The 25,652-nt window shown below is 29.5% G+C and overlaps 1 protein-coding gene across 2 annotated transcripts in view; it reads left to right on the forward strand.

Moving 5' to 3' along the window:
• LOC148235386 (uncharacterized) overlaps positions 1-25,652 on the forward strand; it is a 308,520-nt gene that overhangs the window by 139,458 nt on the left and 143,410 nt on the right. The window contains exon 2 of one of the 2 annotated variants that reach the window (XM_088186948.1): positions 20,556-20,680. The exons of the other annotated variant lie outside the window; for it this stretch is intronic. The gene's annotated coding sequence lies outside the window, so the exon portion shown is untranslated. The remainder of the gene's footprint in view (positions 1-20,555; positions 20,681-25,652) is intronic. 2 annotated transcript variants of the gene reach the window in all.

Below are 25,652 nucleotides of genomic sequence, written 5' to 3' on the forward strand. Positions count from 1 at the left end.
TTTGCCTGTTCCATTTTTCGACACCCATCGCGCGCAATTATATGGACAAAAAAAATAGTTGAAATATTTTGTGAGCGTTTATTGGCTTACCCCAACAATAATACGCAAAAATATTTTGCTATTTATAAAATAAATATATAATAACTTTTTTTTTTAAGCTCAATAGAAGTGTAGTGCGCAATTTTGCGAAGAATTAAATAATTCATTAAGATCAATTACGCAATAAAAAAATACCCATACTTTGGACACAAACGAAATGAAAGCACAAAGTTTGAAAGAATAATCAAATAAGATGCGTAAATACATTATTCTAAGAAGATAAGCCGTCGCGGAATAGCTGATGGCACTTGCAAAAAGGGAGTATGTAATCGTAAAGAAACCGTTTCAAAGAAATGCCATTGAAAGCAATTATGCAATCAAAAGCTGCTCGTTTATATAACGTCCTTCTTAGAATATGAGCCCTCAGATCCCTTAGATGCCTTTGGTACATACTGAAAATAGTTTTTTTTTAATATACTACGATTTCGTTTGGTTTGTTTTAAATCCGAATCCGGCTACAATAAAATAATAAAATAAGAAAAGTTGCCAGGACCTGTCGAAAATATTTGTTAAAAGCGCAAATTGCGACTTGCCGATCATGTGTACTCGTCACGCCGACGTCATAAAAACGTACGTGAAGATCGGAGTTTTTAGCGAATTTGATGTCCATACAAACACTTGATACAATTGACGACAAATTCGGTGAAATGTTTCTATTGAAATTATAAGTGCAGGTACCGGATATGAAATTATCACGTTATCAAATTTCCAGCTGTTTAAATCATAGTTATTAATCAATATATTTTTTTTTACTAAGAACATATAAATGTTTTCCTATTTTTATTTAAGTGTGGGGGTTCTTCAGTAAATCACGTCGGGTCACCACTTTCGGTGTTGAATCATGTCTGGGCATCGACACCCGAAAGTCGTGGAGCCTGACTTATCTCAAGACTAGGTGTAAATGTCGCAAAAGAATATTTATTCACTACGCAGCTTAAATTTATTAAGAACAAAGCACGGGCGAATGTGATTGATAGTAAGCCGCGAAAATGAATACTGCAATTTATAATTCATCCAGTCCTAGACTGGTCACGGGGCTTTGATTTTGTTTCAGAGAAAACCCATACGGGCTCCATGTTTACGCAAAATTGTCAACTTGTAGCGTCAAAAATAAATTTCTTGGTGCTTTTTTTATTTTTTCAGAATGGATTATTTAAATAATTTCTTATGTGCACTTTTTACGATTTTTAGTATTTGGTAGGTGGAACGCAACTCTTTGATATTCTTAATCGGTTTTGCGCCGGTTAATCAGATCATGACCGTCACTCGCGACAGCCCAGGTAGGAAGTCGAGTCTAGACCGCAATAGCACAGTGTACTTAAGCGAAAGCAATTAAAATTCATGAGCTAAATTATAAACAGACTGCAAGCACAAGTTTACTGTTACAAAGCCATTGTAAACTCTGCGAAAATATCACTTTACAAACAAAGATTTTTCCTTTTATGTTAACTTTATTTTTTGTAACATTTGTTGCTTTTAAGGGGAAGTACACTGTGCAGGTGAACGGATATATTGTAAAATGTCATGTAGAGAACATGGAAATGTGGAAATAAAATGCGGAGATAATTCGATTAACCCAGATCCGGCACGGATGGAGTCGTATCGCTGGCAGAGTCGACGAGACTATATTTCCGCAGATACGTACGTATACTCGGAGGTAAAATGCACCCCACATTTTACAACTAAATTGCACGTATCATCACTCATATTTATCAACACAACGCTTCGCAGCACATCGGCGCCGTTTCTAGTTGGGTTTTATCACGCGAATCTGGTGTAGCTCTATTAAATTTCGCTTTAACTACAACCTAGTTGCGAACTGCAATTTCTTGATAAGTGAGAAAGATTGCGAAGAAATATGAATTTGAAACGCAGAAAGTAATTTAGTTATTAATAAATTTAGGAAACTAATTGGAGCGGTATATTGCCCGCCAAAGTACAATTTAAAGATACATTGTAATATATTTTATCATTAAACACACAGACTGGAGATCACAAATAACTACTACAAAATTCAATGAGCTTATAAATGCAAGTGACTGATAAACCAACATATTGGCCCACTGATCCTTAAAAAATGCCAGACCTCAATGACTTCTTCATTTATAGAAAGGTATTAAACAGCTACCTAGATATAGAAGAAAACCTTGAGTTAATTTCCGATCATTTAGCAGTGATTTTGATCTTTAATGAAGGACTAGAGTACGCTCGGGATAAAGATTCCGGTTTGTTATTGTGTGCGTGAACTGTGTGGCTCAAAACAATTTCGCTCAGAATATTTATTTTTTTTATTTTAAAAGAAAATATATGTTTATTTAACATACATACATCTGAGTTAAGTTGGAAATTTCAACGGACAATTAAAAATATATTATATAATTAAAGAAACCAGACATTGATGTCATTATTTAAATATTTGCAAAATTCAAAATCTTTCACTAGTCAAAAAAATAATGAAGTCTTTAGCTATTCTTCAAAAGCAAAAAGATATAAAATGGAGAAAGAAGTTATTCGCAGATTGTTTAACGGCTCGACGACTCAATTAAATCATTAGAATCCATTGAATAAATTAAAAAATTATCATTGACGCAACGATAAGAATAATATTTTTTTAAGCCTTACAGAGAATAGTGTAAAAAAACCAACAACGTACGGATTAATGGAAAAATAATTAAAATATTTTAATCCATGGGTAAGAGAACGAATAACTTACAGTTTATATTTGAAGCCTTGATATAAATTAACCCAGATATGCCCAAGAAGTTTTGTTCTCTTAAAATTTCATTTATAAATAAAAAACAATGGCACGAGTTTAGTGACCTACCCATGGGACAGTGGGCATATCTGGGTTAAACCAATATCAACACAAAATTATTTAAAATAAATCACTAGAGAATATCGAACTTCTGTGCCACACTGCACATTAATGACGAATACAGCGCTGACGAATCAGCGACTGTCCTTAAAAGAGAAAGCGAGACAACGAAGTACACGCTACATCGCTTCTCCTTCTCATATACATATACACGCACACAATAACAAACCGGCATCCTTATCCCGAGCGTACTCTACACAGATGTGGGAGATCCTATTCATGAAATTCACATTAAAATATGTGAGTAAAAACAGTCATTCATCAATAAGAATAATATATACAAAGCTCTCGTTAAGACTAGTACTAAAAGGTTTCTCATAAAAACACGCAAGGATTTTCCGGTGTATTGAATGAACGTTTCTTTGTTACGAAACCGTCACGGGAAGCAGTATATCACCGAAAGACAAATAGCACCGTTAGGCCACAAGATTCCCGTTACGCAATTTGACCTTGCAGATATCCATCAAGCAAATGTCACTTTCTAAAGGCGTATACTTATTTCGTTGTTCGATATGAACTAAGAGGACTAAGCCCTTCGAACTCATCTAGTTATTATTACTGTAGTGTAAAACATAAAACTTTTGGACAGCAGAGGATGAACATAAATTATTAAATATAGAATATAATTAATTGTTGGTCATCAAGACCAGTTTTAAAAATAAAAAGTTATTAATTAAATATACAAAAATAACAAACACCATACAATTGTCACGTCGGCGTCACACCGGTCCGATATTTTTTAACTCTCTTTATTAATTAACCCAATATGGTAATACACCCTCCAAAATATACTTTGTTTATCAAAATTACGTTAAAATATTATATTTGTTATTTGTGTTATTTTTAATTAACAATTTTTAAAGGGTTGATAATCAAAACTCGTTTTAATAAAATAACGTAGGTAAAAATTTGTAAACGTCCCTATAGCATATTTAACTCTTCGCATCCTTTTCCATCATTTTTGACGGGTTGAAACATTTTGCTCTTATAATTAAATTCAAAACTCAACACCCAATTTGATATTTCAATATGTATGTTACAATATTTTTACAAAAGCAGGTACGTATATATTGATATTATTTTAATTTGCAATAATATTTTTTATCAGACATTTACCAAAATATTTTTTAAGACAGTTATTTGAAATTCATTTTTCCAATAAATCTACATTTCTGTTTTTTACTAATATTTTTTAATTATTTCTTAATATATATTACACTGTAAAAATAAAATTGCATTTTAATAAAAAATATGCAATTAATTATATCGTGTTTTTAATAATGTCCTGAGACAATAATTGAAACCTTGGACTATGGGAAAAAATGATAGGCAGGATTTTCCTTTTTTTTCATTAAAGTCTGTCCGTTAAGCCCAAATTTTTTTTTTTAATAAATTAGTACAGACTCTAAACTAAAATGCAGAATCAGTCCAGTGAATTGCGTGAATGTATAACAATATTCAAAACATGCACCGTCGGTATTTTATTTCCTGAATTTAACAAACGTTTATATCACCCATTGGTAGTGATTATTTTTTGATACACTAAAATATATTTTTTGATTTTAAGAATCTATAAATCAGCTATTTTTAAGACGCATCTTTCGGATTTTTATTTACTTAAAAATTTTTACTGCAAACATAAATAAGCACCGACAATTTATATTAGTAATTTTGTAAGCGCCCTCTACATAAAGAAATTTAAAAAATAACCAGTAAAAGGAACAAATGTTTTCTCCATTTCGTTCAATTCCCAGCCGAGTGTCTATTTCAATAATGTAAACTTTTCAAACGTCCGCATGAGTGATTTGAAAGCGAACTAGTATAGAGAGAAACGCATTGAAAGGGACCCTAGGAGCGGCTCCATTGTTATTATTTAATCATTCATGCATTATTCCATCCTTTACATAAAAATTGTATTATATATATACATAAGATAAATTCATATTTTACAAGCTAAAGTTAAATTTAAAGTGGCACGCTCAAAGTTGTCTTAAATTTTTGAACACGTCATAAAGCGATCGCCAGTTTTCTCCCCCTGTAATATTTTACTGCTTTCGGGTGTGTACTAATAGCTTTTGTCGAAACTCTCAGACTGACACGAGTTTGTCTTGGGAACTTGCTCTGTTTTGAAAATATTTCATGAGCTGAATAAACTTTTTCCGGGATGATTTCAAAAGACACTCGATTTTATTTTTAACGAATAATGACGCAATTTATCATAGATTATAACAAACTTAACAAACGAGGCGTTTTAAACTAAACAAATTGCAATGTAGATTCCAACAAGTATAAGTATTAAAAATATATACTTATATAAACATACATACATGCTTTTAATAAAAAAATGTTTTACAGATAAACTAGTAGTATCTCCTAAATTAAAAAAAAAAATGATTTTATTTAATCCGTTTCTATAAAGTGTTCTTAATCTTTCTAATATGATGTTACGGTTTAGCTTTGCTCGAAATTCGATGCACTTTAGAATGGAATAGAGAAAACATGGTCCAGACTTCGCTTACTGACACAGGCCATACATTATTGCCCACTTTGGTGGGTTTTCCGTGCCGTGAAAATGTACCCGATATATCCCACGATGGAAATTTATATCCTGGCTCCGGACTACCAACTTGCCAATTTCTTTTAATAAAATTGCATTATTAAATCGTTGGTAAATTTATGTAATCGTTTATCAGTCTCTCACTTGCAAACTAAAAAGCGACGATAAAAAAGCTAATAAATTTTTAATCAAAGTATCCAAATACACGGGAAAAAATACGGACAAAACTTTACAACTTTGCTGCTTGAAAAGTTACGCTATAAATAATTAAACTTGACTTGAAATAACTTTAAACTGACAAGAGCCGAGCCACATCCTGAAAGTTTATATTTCAATTGAATACAACATACTTCAACGATTAAGGGGTTATATCAGAAATAGAGCTTTCATCAATATTAAAATTATGCTAATCTATTAATTCAGATCGTTATTGAATGAAATGTTATCATTGTAGCATGTAAATCTGAATTGTTTAATTATCATTCAATGGGTAATAGAATAGTTATATAAATGTAAGCCCATAGTCCATATATAAAAAATATGAAAAATATTTACATAAGCAAGAAAATAAATTTGGTTAAAGCACAACGCGTCTAGAAAAGTACCCGGATGTAAACCGATCGATACTACCAGACAGTTAAGTCGGTTAAAAGTCATATAGAATTATTTATTTTCTGGCGACAGTCATAATATGTCGAAGGATATATCTTATTTACGAATACGTACTTTTAAGTGCATATTTATTTTTTTGTCACGTTAAAAGCATTTATTTGTTATTCACACACATGCATCAAAGTAGCAAATGATATTGAAAGAATTTAACGCAAAAAAAAACCTATTGTCAGATTAAAACGTGTTCAAGATGTTCTAAATTTGTATAACACATAAATCAGTAAGGAAAATATCGTTAAAGTTAAGAAAATAAATTAATTAAAGCAAGTGGATTACAAATAAAAAACTAGCATTGTTTGTCAATAGCAAAAGAATTCCACCAAATTTAAGGTCTATAAAGCAAAGATAATTGTAGTACTAATATGTGATACTCAATCGAGAATTCTCTCGGGTATTACAAAATACTAAATATTTTTACATTTGAAAAAACTCTCAAGTTCTTTATATTATACATTTTAGGATAAATTTATTCTTGGGTTTTAGTCACATAATTTAGACCCCATCATAAGTGGCAGAAACAGAGTGTACGAATTATTTATAATAACAAAGACTTTCAATCTCACTTCCAATTTTGGACAACGCTTCTGTTTTGACCATGAACTCGTAACCAGAGAAGCACACACAAAAATAAACACATGCGATATTGTAAAAATACATTCATAAAACTTAACTTTTATAAATATGTATTCAAACATATATTATAAATACATATTTTGCAGATGCGCACGTAAAGAAATGGCCCATTTAATAAAAGAGAATGTTTTCTCTAAATTATATAAAATTAACAGTTGTTTTTAATTGTTCGCAAGCAGTGGTAATAAACTTATTGAAATATTCTATTATACTCGTTATGATTGAGATCTAAATTCAAAGATTTTTTTTCCAAAATTATGTCATTCATTTTTAATTGATAGTCATATTGCTTATGTTGTTTATAGCCGAAAGTAAAATAATAACACGCATTTGTACACCTAATACTAGCAGAATTATTTTCACGACAATAATACGAATTTGCGCTGTATATAAACACAAAGAGCACAATAACAAACCGTAACTCTGACCTATCTCGTGTTTCTAAGGTCTCAAATTTCGCGGACACGCGGCGCGTGATGTATGGTTAAAACAAAAGTTTCATCGTGCGTAGGATAAGCACAAATTTATCTAAAAATTACACCCGCCCACACCGCGATAGTTTTAATCGTACACAGTGCTGGGTTTAAATCCTCTCCCTGCGGGTTCGTCATTATCGGAGCCCTTGCTCGGTGGGCGGCGCGTTTGTCATCCAGGAGGGTGAACCCTCTCCTCGCCCACTCCGGATTAGACCGCTTTGTAAACATTCGGATCGATCCGGACGATCCGGACGGACAGCGGTCCGTGTCACATCGGCGGCCCGCAGGCAATTAAGCCGTCTGTTTGTCCCTGGAATGGGATTTCGGAACTGTCCCGCCGCAAAAGTGTCCCACTATGGCCACAAACTAGTTTTTTTTTGTGGCGATAGGCAATAATTGTAGATACGCGTAACAGTCTTGATGAGGGTGGAAATGGATTTACAAATAAGTTCCTCGTCGCTCCCTAGTTGATGAGGATCACGAATTGATTAGATTTCTTTATGATTATTTTCCGACTCTCCCGACACTGTCAGTGGTAGGTTTGTAGTATTCACTCAGTGCGTTCTTTTCTCTAGCAAAATATATAACACCAGTTTTTTTTTTTTTATTTAATAAGATCACTAGCAGTCATATCGCCTAATACATAAAAGTAAAAAGAGAAAAATAAATACTTTTGATGGCTTAATAAGAAATATAAATGCAAAAGCTGTAATATCAAGATAGGAAACAGCAACGGTCTCTCTGATTACGAAGCGGCTGAGGTACAATTTACTCGCCGTTGTTTGAATAAATTTTACGTTTACGTTCGCAGTCGTACAAAGTTTTGAAACAAGTTAAAAAATTGCAATCTTCAAGTTGGATGATAAAATCCCGTAGAAATCATTTCCATCAAAAGAGCTACAGACTACAAAATTACCTGAGCATTGAAAATATATTTTCATAAATTAATTAATTATATATAAAAAATATATAGAATTAAAGTACAATCTGTTTATTTAAATTAATAAGAAATTCTAATATAATAACACAAAATTGCAGTAAAAAAGTTAATTGCTATTTCTGCTTTGGCTAACCATAGTTTTAATGTAGACCATAAGATCGACTTCAATAGCACAAGTGGAAGAAATCCGTCAAGACGTGTGCAAAATTCTACGAAACGCAAAACTACCGAAACAAAATCTGTCAAAGGAAGAACTATAAACTTTAAAATCTCTTCAAAACAACAAAGATCTGATAATTCTTCCTGGCGAAAAGGTAATGCCACTGTAGTACTTAATCAAGGCGATTACAATGATAAAATTAGAATATTACTGGATGATAAAGCATATAAAAAACAAAAAATGACCCAACTACATATCAGGAGAAAAAAACAATGAATTTGACCGAAAAATCACCTTTTACAAAACTTTTAAAAGAACAACTGGCACCACGAATGAACTCATCAAGGACCCCACGTTTCTATGGTCTCCCTAAAATACATAAAACAGGGTTACTCTTAAGACCGATTGTCAGCGCGGTTGATGCACCCTCCTAAGAACTTGCAAAATACATAGCAAAGGGTTTCCAACCACTAGCTAAAAATATGACTTCCTACCTAAAAAACTCCTATGACTTCATTGAGAAAATTCCTTCAATAAAGATAAACGATCAAGATCTCCTAGTTAGCTTTGATGTGTCCTCGCTGTTCACAAATATCCCCATTGCGGAAACTCTTAACTACATTATTAAGAAACATAACCCGCCGAAACACATTGTGGAATTAACAAAACACTGTCTGAACTCCACATATTTCATCTATAAAGGGGATTTCTATAAACAAGTTGAAGGAGCACCTATGGGTTTACCACTATCACCAGTAATAGCTAATTTATTTATGGAATATTTTGAAACAACAGCCCTAGAAAAATCGATTAAAAAATCAAAAATCTGGTTAAGATATGTAGATGACATATTTGCAGTGTGGCCAACGGAAGAGAGGACTTGGATGTGTTCCTTAATTTTCTCAACACCCAACATCCGAAAATAAAATTTACTATAGAAATTGAAGAAAATTGCCAATTACCCTTCCTGGACACACTAATCATAAAAAAGAAGACGGCTATCTAGGACACACAGTATTCAGAAAAAGTACACACACCGATAGGTATCTACATGCAAATTCCCACCACCATCCGGCACAGATCAAATCAGTAGCAACCTCTATTCAATAGAGCTAAAATATTAGCCGACAAATAACATATCGACGATGAACTCAAAACCGTGAAAATAGTACTACAATCAAATGGTTTTATAAAAAAAACTTGAAAGATACAAAGAACAAACCAAAGAAAATTGAAAAAAATTACATAGGACATGCTCGTCTTCCATACATCCAAGGGGTAACAGAAAAGATCGGAAGATCATGCAGATTGCGAAAAAATCTACATTGGACAGTCTAACAGACGCATCGCACACAGAGAAAACGAACATAAAAATGATGTAAAAAAATTCAAGAGCAGTTCTACTTTAGCCGAACATAGTTTTACTGAAGACCACAAGATTGATTTTGACAGTACAACAACTATAGCTAATATAAAAAACCCTTTTGTTCGTACGAAACGAGAAGTACTCAAAATAGAGATCCACAACAAAAATTGCTATGAACAAAAGAGATGACAGTAGCATATTATCGAAATCTTGTCTTCCGGTTTTAGAGTCATTACGAAAAATAAAATCACAAAAAAAAGTTAACAGACAAAAACATTAACACAGACACAAATGACTCATCCAAGACAAATGGACAATTAATTAATATAATTAATAATGCCCCACCGGAAAGAGTATATGTGACAAGGTCAAGAACAAGAGCGGCAGTCGCAAACAATTCGTGATCATGGCCGGAAAATCACGGCCGAAATATAGAATACAAGTAAGCATAAATCGCGATGAATCCCGAGATTTAAATATATATATATATATATATATATATATATATATATATATATATATATATATATATATATATATATATATATATATATATATATATATATATATATATATATATATATATATATATATATATATATATATATATATATATATATATATATATATAATTAGATTTAAAATTTTTATCGCGAGATACATATTTTTGATTAATATTGGCTACGGATGCCATCTCGATCTTACTTGTATGTGAGCGTCTGACGTTTCGAAGAGTCTGTTACTCTTCATGCTCGGAGACTAACCGTCGCTCTCGTCCTCGACCTGGTCATGTGGGGTTCGCCGTTGTTGCCACTTTTTTTAAACGTTCTGGAACCCAAGGATGGCTGGATTTTTGACAGCACCCTTCAGTAGTTTGAAGAAATGCTTTGCGACATATAACTTTCTGCGACAACTCAGCGAATCATATGCCAATGCTTTTAAAAGAAAGGCGCTGGAATATAAAAATGTATAATAACTAAATATCCTTTCATAAAGATATAGTAAGAAACTATTCTTAACCTTTTCGATTAAAATGGAGTATTTGGTTATTTTAGGATTCCAAATTATAGTTCCCTATTTAAGAATTCTACGAACTAAGGTGTCATATAGAACAAAAATAACTGACGGATCGTCAAAGTGAAAAGCGTTCCTCATAACAAAGCCGAGCATCTTAGAAGATTTATCACAGACGTGAGAACCTCCACTTGCTCGCAAGTGATTCCGAGATTTTCAGTTGAAGTTTCTCTAGCCAAAATGTTCCCACCGAGATCATAGGAAGAAACTTAAGCGAACGGGATCGAAAAAATGACTAAGTATGGCACTTTTCGACACTAAAGGGTATATGCTTAATAAAAGCCCATCTTTATAGAGAGTCTAAATCACTCCGTAGAGAGCAGGAGTTCACAGCAAATCGACTGCATTTATACAATTTTAAATCATTTGCGTCAAAATAAAACTTGAATTTGTAATTTGTAAATAATATAAAAAGCAGGGGGCTCAGATTGGACCCTTGAAGAACCCAGAAGACGTAAAATACTCTTTCGTAAGTCGGCCGCCATAGATTACAAATTGTCTGCGATCACTCATATAACTCGAGAATAACCGAGTTAAATCATCCGAGCAACCGAGGTTTGACAATTTTTTTAATAATAACCCATGACAAACCTTGTCAAAGGGCTTCTCAAAATCTTTATATACGACGTCTACTGTCTACGTTCCGCATCGGGAGATTTTATCACCGTTTTGGTACAAGACAAAATCCAACAAAACCAAAGTGATTAAAGACAAATCTACGAATAATTATTTCAAACAATTTAGCAGGAGCTGACAACACTGCAACTGGTCTATAGTTCTTTATGCAAAATGCGTCACTATTTTTATGAATAAGGGTAACTTTTGTGCATTTCTAAAGGTCTGGAAATAATGACGTCTTGAGAATTAAATTAAAAATACGTTTTAGAAGAGCAGTGGGATTGACTTCGCAACCCTTCAAAATTAAATCATGCCCAGAAGAACGTCCCAATATATATATTTGTTGAAGTTTTTACCGGATTGATTCAACACGTTTCTTAGCTTTTTGTGATGTGAGTGTATCGCGCCTTTTTTACTCGCATTTTGTTTGCCGATGTTTCGACCACCGATGTTGGTGTCATCATCTTGGACGAAATTTTCCTTTATCTCAGCCGCCGCAGATTCTTGAGCTGTATCGTCTTTTATTCGATCTTATTATTAATTATTTTTTCGTTTATTTGTTACTAAGGAAACAATAAATGAATTAATTTTTGCATTTGTTTGTTTAAATGAATTCATATTTATATAAATAACATATTTGTGCATAGTATTCTACTAATAAATTATCCACAATAATAACTATTGCCGAGTAAGATGATTCTCGTATTAAAATAAAATATATATTTATTTATAGTGAGCCGAAAAATACATTAAAATCTCAATTTGTAACACGTTCTCCATATTAATAAAAAAATACTAAAAGCGTCAATATATCGCTGTTTTGTCGGCTCTTTGCCTTTGCGAAATGTCATTTTTGCGATGGCAATAAAAGTATATGTTAAATTAGCCCCTAGAATGTGCGAGAGCATCTTTTTTTACTGTCCTGTTTGACGACGATAATTATTCGTTGTCAAGCGTTATATAAAAGTAAAATAAATTGTATAAATTTAGATCCTGCAGGCCTGATAATAAGTAAAAATTTAATGACACGTTTTACTGCAAAAATATAAAATTAATACGTACCATTAAATCGAATCGTGCATGCAGTTTGTATTAATATTTATGTTATGTTATACATATATAAAAAATTAAATGTATATGTGTACGTATTATAAATTGAACAAATGCCAATTTAGAAAAATATATTTGTATATCCTTACATAATATATTTAATATTAATTATTAATAGATTTTTATTAGTGCGAATTGCAAATCTGTAGCTCAAAGCTTGACACGTATTTCGACTTTTTATTTGTGATAATATATAACCTTATATACAACAATAAAATACTTATAAACACCGTTAAAAAATATAAGGTATATCATTTCTTAATATCTGCGAAGAAGTAGTAAATCAATTTTAAAACATACCACAAAAATCAGATTATATAACAAATTTGCGTAAATAAATGTTACATATGTAGTTTATATATTTTATAATTAGATACTTTTGTACCTTATTTTAAACAATTGAGTAGGTGTTAAATAAATTTTATAAAATTTAGTATATAACTAATGTTAGTATTAAATGTTAGATTTGTCTTGTATCAAAAAAAAATTAAAAACAATTCACAAAAAAATCTGGTAATTCTAACCAATTTGCCAAAAAAAGTGGCACTATAAAAATATTTTTTTTTTTATTTCTATAAATTATCAAAGCTAAAAAAACTACATAAGGAGCTAAAACATTTTTTTTTAATAAATTACAACTTTAAAAATAATTTTAAATTATACTGTTCTAGATAAAAAATTAAAAATATTTTTTAAAAATATGGAAAATTGTAAATTAAACTACACAACAAAAAATCGAAACACAGTTTAGAAATCTAGAACTTTTTCCATGATTTGCGAAATTTTGACAAACTACCTTTTAAAGGACTTAAAATTACTTTTTTGTCAAAATAGTATAAAGCAATAATTCTGTAAAATCGATCATAGAGATATTTAAGAATAAATAATAAAAAGTCTAGTAACACAAAAAATATTATTATTTTTTAAAAAGTTATATTAAATAAGTCATTATATTGGTAATTAATAAAGCTTTAGAAACAAGCGCGAAGAAAGTAAAAAAATAGAAGCTCAGAAATTCTTGGATCAATCTAAGATTTTGTAAAAATAAGTCTTACTTTGAAAACACATTAAAAAATTTTATTTTTGCAATTTTAACACAAAATAATAAAACTACATATCAGATATAATAAATTTAAAATAATTTTATAAAAATAAAGACATTGGGATATGAAATCTCAAATACTATCAATATTTTTTTTTTAAAACAAATTAGGTGTACTATATATATATATATATTTACTTATACTTTTTTATGATTATAGGAATATATAATAATTAATTGTTACATATTTTTTTATATTTTTCAATTAAAAACATAAAATGTCAATTTTTTAATGACAATAAACTTAATTTTCCATATTTTTTTCCAAAAACCTAATAATTATCAGATTAAAATTCAGGTGTAAAAAATCAACTACAATATTTCAAAATGATACATTACAAAAACTCGAGATTAAGATATAGACAAAATTATACATAAGACTGGGCGATCAAAATATCAGACAAAAAGTTCCTATTTAATTTCTTTATTGTTCTTAATTTAATTAGTTCTTTATTGTAACTCCCGATTTTTGTATTGTGGCTTAATAACATATGTGTATCGAATATTTACAATGCAAATAATTGCATTAAAATGGCAAATTAATAAAGCTTGAATTTTTTTTAAATATGTAAAATCTTATAGTAAACCTACGTTAATTCATTTTTTTATCCTACATTGTATTACAATATTTTAAATCCAAATTATATTATTTTTGCTTAATAAAATTATATTAAATAATATTTTTGACCATTATAAAACATTGGGGTAACCTGTTAGATCACGATGCTCCTAGTTTAATTTAAATAAATAAAAAAAAACAAAGAATAGATATTTAATTAAAATATATTGAATTTAATTTTTTTATTGTTATTTTTTAATATTTTTTATAAAATTTTCACATTCTAGTACATTATTAATATACTTTCAATTTCAATAAATACATACAGGTACCATTTAAAAAAATCTTTTTAAACCATAGTTTGTCATGTTGACTATTCCAGTTATGAAACTTTAACGAGTAAAGTCATAACTCCCGCTTCGCAGTTCTAACGCGTTATTAAATTTAAGAATGATGCATTATAATATATAACACATACATAATTTAATGAAAAGTCTTATTTAATATCAAGAGTTTAACGGCTAGCATTCTGCAGCGAGTGTATTAAAATGTGACTTTGTGAAAGTATACGTGGAGTGATATCCAAATTTTAATTTACGAAGTACTATTGTTACCTAAATAATTTAATTTAAATAAATTGTATAATTTAATATCGTATATTATACATATAAGAGATATTTACTTTTTATAAATGAGTATTAATCATAAATCGCTATTAATTTCTTTATATGTAAGTATTAATATATTAATTAATAATTTCGTGCTTAACCAAAAATTAGCGCTCGATTATATTGGAACCATAATTAGGTTCAGACATTAAAAAAACCTAATAAAAACACCGATCTCACTGTGAAAAGGTAAAAGACTCGCCTGTAAAAGGAAAAGACGCAAAAAAGTGATAATGAAGCTATTGAAGCTCCTGATTAAGACATTTACGAGACAAGATTTCATCTTTAGGTGTTTGCGTGTGCTTCACATCTTATACCCACGTATACTTATGTATTTTACCTGTCTATACCAATATACTATATACTATTATGATGAGAATATATGATATAGGGTCTAGAGTGTATTCTTGTGTACGGAGCGTGACGTGTGATTGAAAAAAAAAACTATTTTATCGACTTTGACCCTATTGCACCAAATTTCTAAGAAACCACATGCCTTCTATGCTTATTGTCGCCATGAAAAACGGACGAAGGGTTTTCTCTCTATATATACAATATATACTGTCTCCTAATAAGGTATCACGTATCTTGTGAATTATTTATTTTTTACGACATCCGTATGTGTCGAATCCGTAATATCCCAAGATATATCGTGCAAAATATTTATAAAAATCGGTATACTAATCATTAAAATAACCCCTTTATTGATTAAAAAAATACTGACGTCACCAATCTGGTTGAATACGTAAATACTGTATATATATATAACACTTTTTCTCCTCCGCTTTGACTGAGACGAATGTCGAGGAAATCCCGGAAAATTGACCCTATGAAAGGGTTTTGTTATCACGTTTTAGCATCGTGTGAAGTATTTTGAGAATACGCAATATTTTTTTATAATTACAAGAATAAATAAAAGTAATATTAAGTACATCTTTTTTAAATATCTTAAGCTAGATATTAAACATAAAACTGTATTAAAATTCACATTTAATTACTTGCTCACAAAACACTAAAATTAAATTTTTAACTACGTTATTATTAAACACTAAAAACATTTACTTTAAGACACGTTCGCTAAATATTGTATCGTAGCTTAAAGGATCAAATTTAATTTGCATTATGAAAGTTTTCTATATGCACTAAAGATTCTGTTTCGAGATTTTCCAAGAAATCTAGAAAACAATTTAATCTTTATTCTTAGAAATATATAAAATTTAAATATCACAGATATTATTTGCACAATGAAAAATATGGATGGTATATAAAAACTATTATATATAATTGACTCATAATTACAATTTGTAGTTATTAGATTTTTTGAGTTATGATGCCGAAAGGGTGTGACTTTTCAGTCAAAATTAGATGCACGAAAACATGTAATTGTTTATTTTTATTATGTACAAATTACCACAGTAAAGAGTCTGATGTCTAAAGTTGTCTCTAATCAATGTGACAAAGTGGCACATCTATTGATTCGAGTCATATCTGCGGATCACAGATGCAGATGTTGGTGTGCCAATTGCATCGCTTAATTATACAATTAACGAAATGTGTTGAAATGCCTTGAATTGAAACTTTGGAAATTGATAATGCAAGGGATGACAATAGCAGCTTTTAAGCAGGATAAACGCATTGTCTATTGCGCATCATTTATGCACAAGAGGGTAGTTTTTTTCTGGTACTTAAGAGTGGTCAATGTTCTAGAAGGTAGATGATCTATGGTATCTTTAATTATTACGCAATTATGGTATTAAGTATTTTTTTTTATTGCTAGAATTTTTAGCAAAAACATATTGTTATTTCATTTCCATGAGTTTGAAACGACCCATAGTTAAAACTGCAGATGTTTGAACTCTACAGATCTATTTTTAACAGTTTTTTTAACGGTTTAATTGAAATTATTCTTTGCTCTGTAATTCAGGCAGGATTTTAATTTCATTACCTTTGTTTAGAAGATACTGGTAAGGGACGTCTGCTGGGATACGCATAATTGTTTGTTTGTCACATCACCGCAAAATAAAATACTTCATGTTTTATTTCACGTAAGCTCTTAGACTTTCTTAGTACCCTATTTTTTAATTATTATACAAAAAATATTTTAATAATAATTAAATGAACATTTTTTTATAAATGCTCTTTTACATGAAGTTGTGTATTTTTTACGCGAGCAGTGTAGCAACAATATGGAAATGTATTTAAAGTTCAAACAACGCTGTTTCTCGAGAACTGTTGATTCGCCAAAATAATAATAAGTTTCATTATTCGAAATTGAACTAAAAACTTATTTATTATTTACTTAGGGATATTAAATTACATGTAAATATTTATGATCATTTTATATTATATACGTAATTGTGTTTTTATTTACTTGCTACCGAACAATATTTTTCAGAATAATATAAGCGTAAATTTTCTGAAAGGATCAAATATCTCAATATCGTATATTTTAAATTGTACATGTCCGCCCTTCGTAGTAAATGTCAGTTTGATAATAATTTTTCACCTTCACGAAAATTCCTATTTTTATCGCATTTCTTTCCAATAAGGATACATTAGGGACTTGGCCTTAAAGTCGTTGCCACACAAAATCGTGAATAATGTATTTTATGAAGTCAAATATTTCGTTACTATCTCACTAATAGAGGTGGTATAACATATAATATAAGATCATTTATATAATAATACGTTATTATTTTACTAAGTCATTAAAAATTAAACGTATGTTTCATAGTAAAATGTAGCACTCAATACTGAATTCATATTATACAATACATAGCATGTATGCGAGAGACCCAGGGGGTTTTCAGGCAACCCGAGTGAATATTTAAAACAATACGAGTGTATGATCGCTGCAATAAAGGCTGGAAAAACAAATTTCACACTCGATTTATTTTGCCTTCATTATAAATATTCACATACAGTGGCGTCGCGTAAAGAAACGAAGAATGAAGAACCCTTTCAAATAAAGAAAACCGCATGTTTCGAGACTGTTAAATAAATTATTAGCGCGTCGTGAGATATTTTATATATAAGAATGAATTCAAGAAAAACGAGTGATCTCAGATAGGAAATTATTTTTTATATTTTTACTATTAAAATATATGTATACTGGTGAAAGTATATATAGATACGATTTTACTGATATAACATATTTAAAAAAATATTTTTCAGATTTTTTTTGCGGGATAAACCGAGAATTTTGGGTTAAGTTATACGTTCGATATACTAATCATTACTCCGATTGATTGATGAATATAAAAAAAATATATAAATGATTTTAATTCCTATAGCTTTTGCTAAAAATAAAAACGTATATCGGTATAGTAGGGACGTAAACCGAAACTTGCCATCTTTCTCAATTATGCATAGTAATGAAATGGATAGCTCTTGAACTGACTGTGTTAACGCAAATATAGTGACTTTATTAATGGTTAACATATTTTTTTATCTAACATCACAGATCTATATTGATAAATATAGATCTGTGATGTTTTTTTAACAATTAATTAAACCATACATTTTTTTCTTTCTTATATATATTTGAACAACGTTAAAATTAAATATGGAATCTTGCATTAAATAAACATTGTTTAAACGGTCGTTTGCAATTATCAGACGTTTTTGCATCGTCTTTGAAATTAGCATTTACAAAGGAAATTTTTTAAATACGTTAATTTCGATGATATAAATAATTTTACAGACATACTAATTATATTTAATATTCACGTTACTTGTTTATAACCAGTGGTGTTGTGTTTAATAAAAGAAAACTGGGACGATATTTATTTTAGGACCTTCTTTTTATTCCTTTATTATTTAAAAAATATAAATATTAAATATATTCATTTGAATTATCAATAGTTAATTCAAATGTTTGTGAAAAAAATCAAATGCTATTTAATAAATATTCTTACTTGTTATTATGGTGTTTAATATTTAATAAAAAAACTTACATATTGCATCCTCCTCAACATCTTAGACTTTGTAAACGTGTGTCTGTGTTTCAACTGCTGTTCAATGTGTTCTTACACATTTTTGTATATAAATTTTGGGGCCCACATCACAATCGGTGAACCATGAAGAAAATATACATTAGAATTTCAGTGTGTCTAAAAAGTAAGCTGAATTGAATATATATTATAATTAAATTCGTACAACTAAATCCTTTTTCATATTGTATAGTTTTTAAGCACTTTATTAGTGAATTTAAATTTATTGTACTACAGCGTCCATTCTTTTTTTGCAGTATAATATACAGTTCCGAAAAAAATATATGTAATTTGATTTTCGCATTATTTAAAGTATCTATTATTTTTTCAATAAGTTATTGATTAGCTGTTTTTTTAATTTGCATTTGATTTTATATGATTGATAATTTTTGTTTTCAATAATTTTATTTGTGAAGCCCTCGAATTTATATTTAAATACACTAAAATTATACTCCATTACTTTGTAATAATACGTTCTTCTACTTCTAATATTAAAAGATTTTTTTACGACACGATTTACAACCAATTTTTTCATTTTCACTAAATATTCAGGGATATTTGTTTTTTTTTCTTTCCGCATATCTACCGTAACACAATCAGCCAGAAAGATTGAGCTTAAAATGTTATTTAGTAGATTCGTTTTCAGATTTTTAGGTTATGTAATTGATGCAGATTCTTTATTAATAACATTTTAATAATTAGCTTTATTCGATTCGCTTATTTTTCAATCATTATTTTAATTTTTTTAATTCGCGTATTTATTCATTACACTTCTATTATTAGATTTATCAGTGCACTCTCTGTTATCGTTTTCAGTTATTGATGATATTGTATTTCCTTTAAAGAAAAAATATTTTTTTTATTAAAAAAAATGCAATTTGATAATTTAATAAAATATATGTAACTAAAAAATAATGCATATTTAAATTATGTATATTTCTATCACTTGATAATTTTAGACTAAAATATGATACTTAATCGACGGGTCTTTTTTTGCCGCGTGATTTTCGCGCAACACAGAGTTACATCAATCAATTATTTTATTGCGTGAAAATTAATTTAAAATATGAATTTCAGTCATATGCGGTTTAAAATCAGAAGAGGCAAGAATAGTACCAGGTAAAGAAATGTTTTATTGCTTTGCTTCGCGATTGATTAAAATTTCCAGTGACATTACAAATCATACAAAGAAAAAAGTATATTTATATACCAGCAAAAATAAATCTTTGAACGAGTAACTGTCATACACCGTTCCTAATCGGTTTTAGTCACCAAATGTCAGAATCAGAGTTTTTCAGCTCTTTTTATGCGATATGTATATTTTTTGCATTCTCGTAATATCCGTCCGTTGACGATATTTCATATACAAAATATTTTTTAAATGTATTTGAAAAGTGAATTCCATAGATATTAAACACCATAGTTTCTAACCATTTTCATATTTAAATTAGTTACAGGCTAAATTCTATAAAAAATAAGACAATTATACAACACGCTTGTGGTTATAATTTTAAGAAAAAATTAAAAAAACACTAATTCTTCATCTCGCAAAATATTTATTTAAGATTTCGAAAAAAAATTCTAATTTATTATCAATTGGTTTTAGTGAGCACTTAACGTCAGCGTATTTAAATGCGTGTTTTTTATTTTTAAGATATCATTCATATACAAGATAAAGAAGAACGGCCCGAACATACTTCCCTGAGGAGCTCCAGCTGGAATTTTACGTGGGATCGAGTGTTCATTATTTAGTGCAGCAACATAGCTTCTACTTTGCAGGTACGAACGTATTATTCGTAGCAGATAGTCAAGGGTTTTGATTTTGTATATTTTATTAAATCAAACCGTCATGCTATACTGTATCAAAAGTTTTTTCTATATCTAACATTTAAAGTCCCGTGCTCTTGTTCATATTATAATTAGCGCTTATACTCCGTCCAACTATTAAATTAAAGTATTATCGAGATTAAATTAAAGTATTATTATTTTGGAAATCAAACAGTTCGTTACTAATTTTATTCTCTTAAGATTATCTTAAGTGAATAAGATTTTTTTTTTAATATTTCACTAAATTATGGTAATAGCTTGATGAGGCAATAGCTAATTAGATTCGATTTTTTTATCCGACAAATTTTATCGGTTTTTCAGATGGTTTTAGTATTTAATTTTCTTAGTAAGTTCGTACGATATAGAAAAAGCGTCAGCTAACATCTCTACCTTATCTTGATTCTGTGTATTTATTTTTAAGCGATTTAGTTACTTTCTATAATTAATTATCTGCTGGTTTTAGGTTTTTAAATCTATGCGACACATTTTGTTTTAAATGCTGTGATTTTATCAGTCAGTATGTTTATTAAAGTTTTTAACTGCGGAAATTTAGTTTTTTGCCACTATCTTCTAATTTTATTTTTAATTTTAATTAATTGAATAATTGATGGAGTAAGTTCAATATAATTATAAAAATTTTACGCATCAGTACTGATGATATTTTAACTTGTTCCGATTATTGATTAGTTTTAGTTTCTGTTAAAGCAAAGTTCTGTCGCCTAACCACTATATGGGACTCGACAATACTCTTGAAACGCTTCCAATCAGCATTGTTATTGTTAAAGAAAATTGTATGGATAATCTTAGTCTCACAGGAAGGTGGTCTAAGGACAGAATCTAGATGCATTGCATATCTAAGATCTAAGCAATGCCCTTAATACCAGTAGCGAACGGTGGGTGTATTATACATGAAAAATTAAAAAAAATGTGAAGAGGCGGGCGTGGTTTGCCAATTTTAATTATCTTCAATTTAATTTAATAATTTATTTTTGAAAATGGAGTATTTAAAATATCTTCAACACCATTTGTCATTCTAGAAAATAAAATATAAATAATAAAAATAATTGATAAAATAAACTATTTTTACGCCAAAATAAAAAAGATAGACTAGATGATTTTGCGAGTGTGCGGCGCACATGTAGCTCTCAATTCGCCTTGTCTTATATTCTTTCAAACTTCCTTAGATGATCATAATACTCAGTCACAATAAGTGGCAATCAACGACGACTACGGTACCTACTCTCACACAAGAATCATTGGCATTTGCCAATTTGACTCCATCGCCGGATACTAACATATGTATCTTTCTCTACACATACTCGATAAATTTTATATTTCATTATTAGCCTCTTTGGCGATTATCCAGCTACAAAAGCCACACCACTCAGCTACCAATCTTAAAATAAACCTCCAAAATTATATTTTGAAAATTAATTTTAAATTAAATATGGAATTTGAAAACAAGCAACGTTTATATCAATATGAATAAGTTAAATGGCAGCTTAAATCGGTACCGATTTTTCAAAAGTCCGACATTATTAATTCGGCGTTTTGTTGCTGGCTTCAAATAACGAGCGTCAGGCGTAACGAGACGGTTAAAGCGAACAAATCCCCAATTAGGCATTACCGCCGCCTCCTATTGGAAAGCCCTAATTTGGTTTTTCGCCCTTAATTCTGGAGCTTTTATTATTAATCTCAGCTCGTTGTCGGTTTTAGGACAAATTCCCGCGGAGCCGTTCCGAAATGCCTCGCACCCATATACACACATACACACGCATGACCCGTTACCTTTTCGGCGAAAACATTCAGGGTTCGTACAATTAACTCTCGGGCAGGTTGTAAAATTTGAACCGAAATTGCAGTCAGTATATAACGTATGCGAGCCCTTTATGTGTTCCCCTTTGATACTGTATCGTTTTGGGCCTTTAATTCAATTTGAATTATTATCGAGGCGTTGCCTTTGCACGGCGGGATTTATGGCCTGAAAGTTGTTTTCAGTATTTGAATAAGTCGGGATCGCTAGTAAACCTCGAATGTTTAAGGGCACGCGTACGCGACGCGACACCAGGAATTTTCATATAAAATGGATAGGGTTGTTTATGAAAAAGGGGTATATTTTATATCTGAATATTTAACCTTTAGGTTTAGTTTATTTTGTTATTAAAAGAAGTAGTAGAGTGTTACTACGATACAATAAAAAATACTAACATCTTATAAATATAATATAGCAATGACAGTATTAATTGATATTTTGTATAGTGTTAATTAGTTGTATTAGTATATCAATGTGTAAAATAGTATTAACATAAACATATTGCATTAATATTAAGCTTTAAACTTTATGATACACCGTATACAAGTATTCTTGAAATTCAATAAGACTACGTTTGCGTCCCCATTGAGATCGACTTTTGACTTCAAACTCGTTAATACGTACTATAACGTAGAGAGCAAAAAGGACATTAATGCCAGACTGCGCCCTTATTTCAAAATCATAAGAGAAAATCAAAGCGCCAAATTTCCTTGAAAAGAATTTAATTTTTCTGCGATACTACAAAATCTTTGTTAGTGTTTAACATAGAATATAATAGTTAAATATGGTATTTAATATATTTATCTTACTGTTTTTATAATGTTAATAGACAGTTGTTAAAATGTGTCGTTAAATATATACAACCGTTGTGTAAATAACACTTTTTAATTCATGAAATTAACTGCGTTTAATTACTGCTCTTTGTATTGTTAAATATATTTTTAACAACTAAGCAAAAAAATATTGGGGTGATTGACCTCGTGGCCAATGAGACTCAATGTGGAATCTAGTATGAGCTTTTTATTACAATATTACGATTAATGGCGAGATGTCTTCTACGAGCGGTGGTGAAGCGCTGGCGCAGGGATGATGTCCGTGGACGATCCTCAGGGTTTTTGTAGCTGTCTCATAGTCGTTAATTTTTTTTAATTAAGGGAGTCAATAAAAAAATGCTTTATTTATTATTACAAACATGATTAAAAACTGCATTTCAGCTTTTATAAATCACCAAAATTAAGATCAGCTGCGATTAAATTAATTTTAAATACATAATTTTATCGAATTTATTGTATAGACAATGTTTGAAACGGATTTAATATACATAAAGATCGGATTCGTATCGGCGTTTGTTTTGTGCGTAGTTGCATATAAATGATATAACTATGAATAAATTAACTGATTTGCAAATAAATTGTTCCTTTTATCGTCATCTTTGTACAAAGGAGTTATTTTGACAATTTTTAGGCAATCAGGGAATATTTCCGTCTTCGTACATTTATTTTAATAATTTTACAGTTAAAACTATCTGCTAAAATATTTCGGTTAGAATATACACTTGTAAAAAGTTACACACCATTTTAAAGGGTGCCCCATTATTATGTCCAAGGCTGTATTTTGATCACTTACAGCATTATCGATATTATATTTTTTGCATTTAATTAAAATGTTACATAATATGATTTATTAATGAAATTGTTTTAAAATGTTATTAGAGTGTAATGATTGTTATATAATCACTAATGTTGTATGTATTTTTTTATTAAATCTATGTTAAAATCTCCTAAAATATACTTTATCCTTTATAAAATTTAACATATTTTTTAATTAAAATATAAGCTCATTATGTACACAATTTAAAGTCTTATATGCAATGTAAGTGTTTAACGGCGATCGATACATTTCTGTGTTCTTGACTCCGAGGTTAGTGAATAAGCTATTAGGTAGTATATTCATGAATAATGTTTTAATTAATATTATTTTTTATATAAAAGCAAACACCTCCGCTCTTTTAAATCTTGATATAATATAATGAAAGAGCTAAAAATACCTTCCATGTAAAAAATATGCTTCACCATCATTGACCCACGTCTCTGTAATCGCCATGATATGTGTTTTGGTTTTTTGAATTATATATTGTATATCGTAATACGTAATACGTAAAAACAAATCATTGATAGTGAATTCAGTTACTTAGTTCAACTTATATTCCTCATATATATTACATATATGATTAAATATATCAGAATCCATATTTGATTCCGTATGTGTAGTGTGTAGATGTATAATACAAACCATAATCAAAGGAATTTAGCTGGTTTTTTTTAATACATAATAAAATATTAGACATTCAGTTAGTTTTGGCTAATGACCAATCATAATGTTTTTTTAATTTACTTACACCTTTTTGCAAATAATTAATTTAAGTGCATTCCTGTGCATTCATTATTTTGCACAATGGTGGCATGTCAACAAATCTTCTTTACAATATTTGCCTGTATGTGCATGCTTACAAAATGTAGAGCATATTGTTACTCCAATAAAATTTTCGACATGGCAAGAAACTCATTCTATAAATACTCGTTCAGTTTTAATAAGTATATGTCTGTCAGCAGGAGTTATAGTTAATATCCTATGGTAAGCACCAGTTTTTGGTCCTGCGTAGTGGCTAAACAAACAGTTTTCTCTCTTTATATTTGGTAAAGATTTGTTTTATTATAGTAATAATTTTTTTTAAATATGGTACTGGGTAGCAATTAAAAATAATTACAGTAATTTTAAAATGGGTAAATTTTTTTCTGGTATATTTGATTTATTTATTTTATTTTGGGTTATTCATTTTACACATTTATTGACATCTTTCGTTTCAAATGCTATATTCTTTATTTTTAATATTTAATACTTTGTTAATTTTAACCCTTTGAATACTGAGTTGACTTGATAGTATACTGTTATTTATTTATTATCTTTAAATATTGCATTTATATTATATATTATTAATAAAAATTCAGTCATTCTATTAGTTTTATTGCTTTGATGTATTATTATATTTTATTAAATTATTTTACATATTTATTTTAAATTATTCGGCTTTTGTGGATTTTTAAATACAGA

This window comes from Plectrocnemia conspersa, unplaced genomic scaffold (genome assembly GCF_051122295.1).
Source record: "Plectrocnemia conspersa isolate PC_06_02 unplaced genomic scaffold, ASM5112229v1 ptg000005l, whole genome shotgun sequence".
Classification (NCBI taxonomy): Eukaryota; Metazoa; Arthropoda; class Insecta; order Trichoptera; family Polycentropodidae; genus Plectrocnemia; species Plectrocnemia conspersa.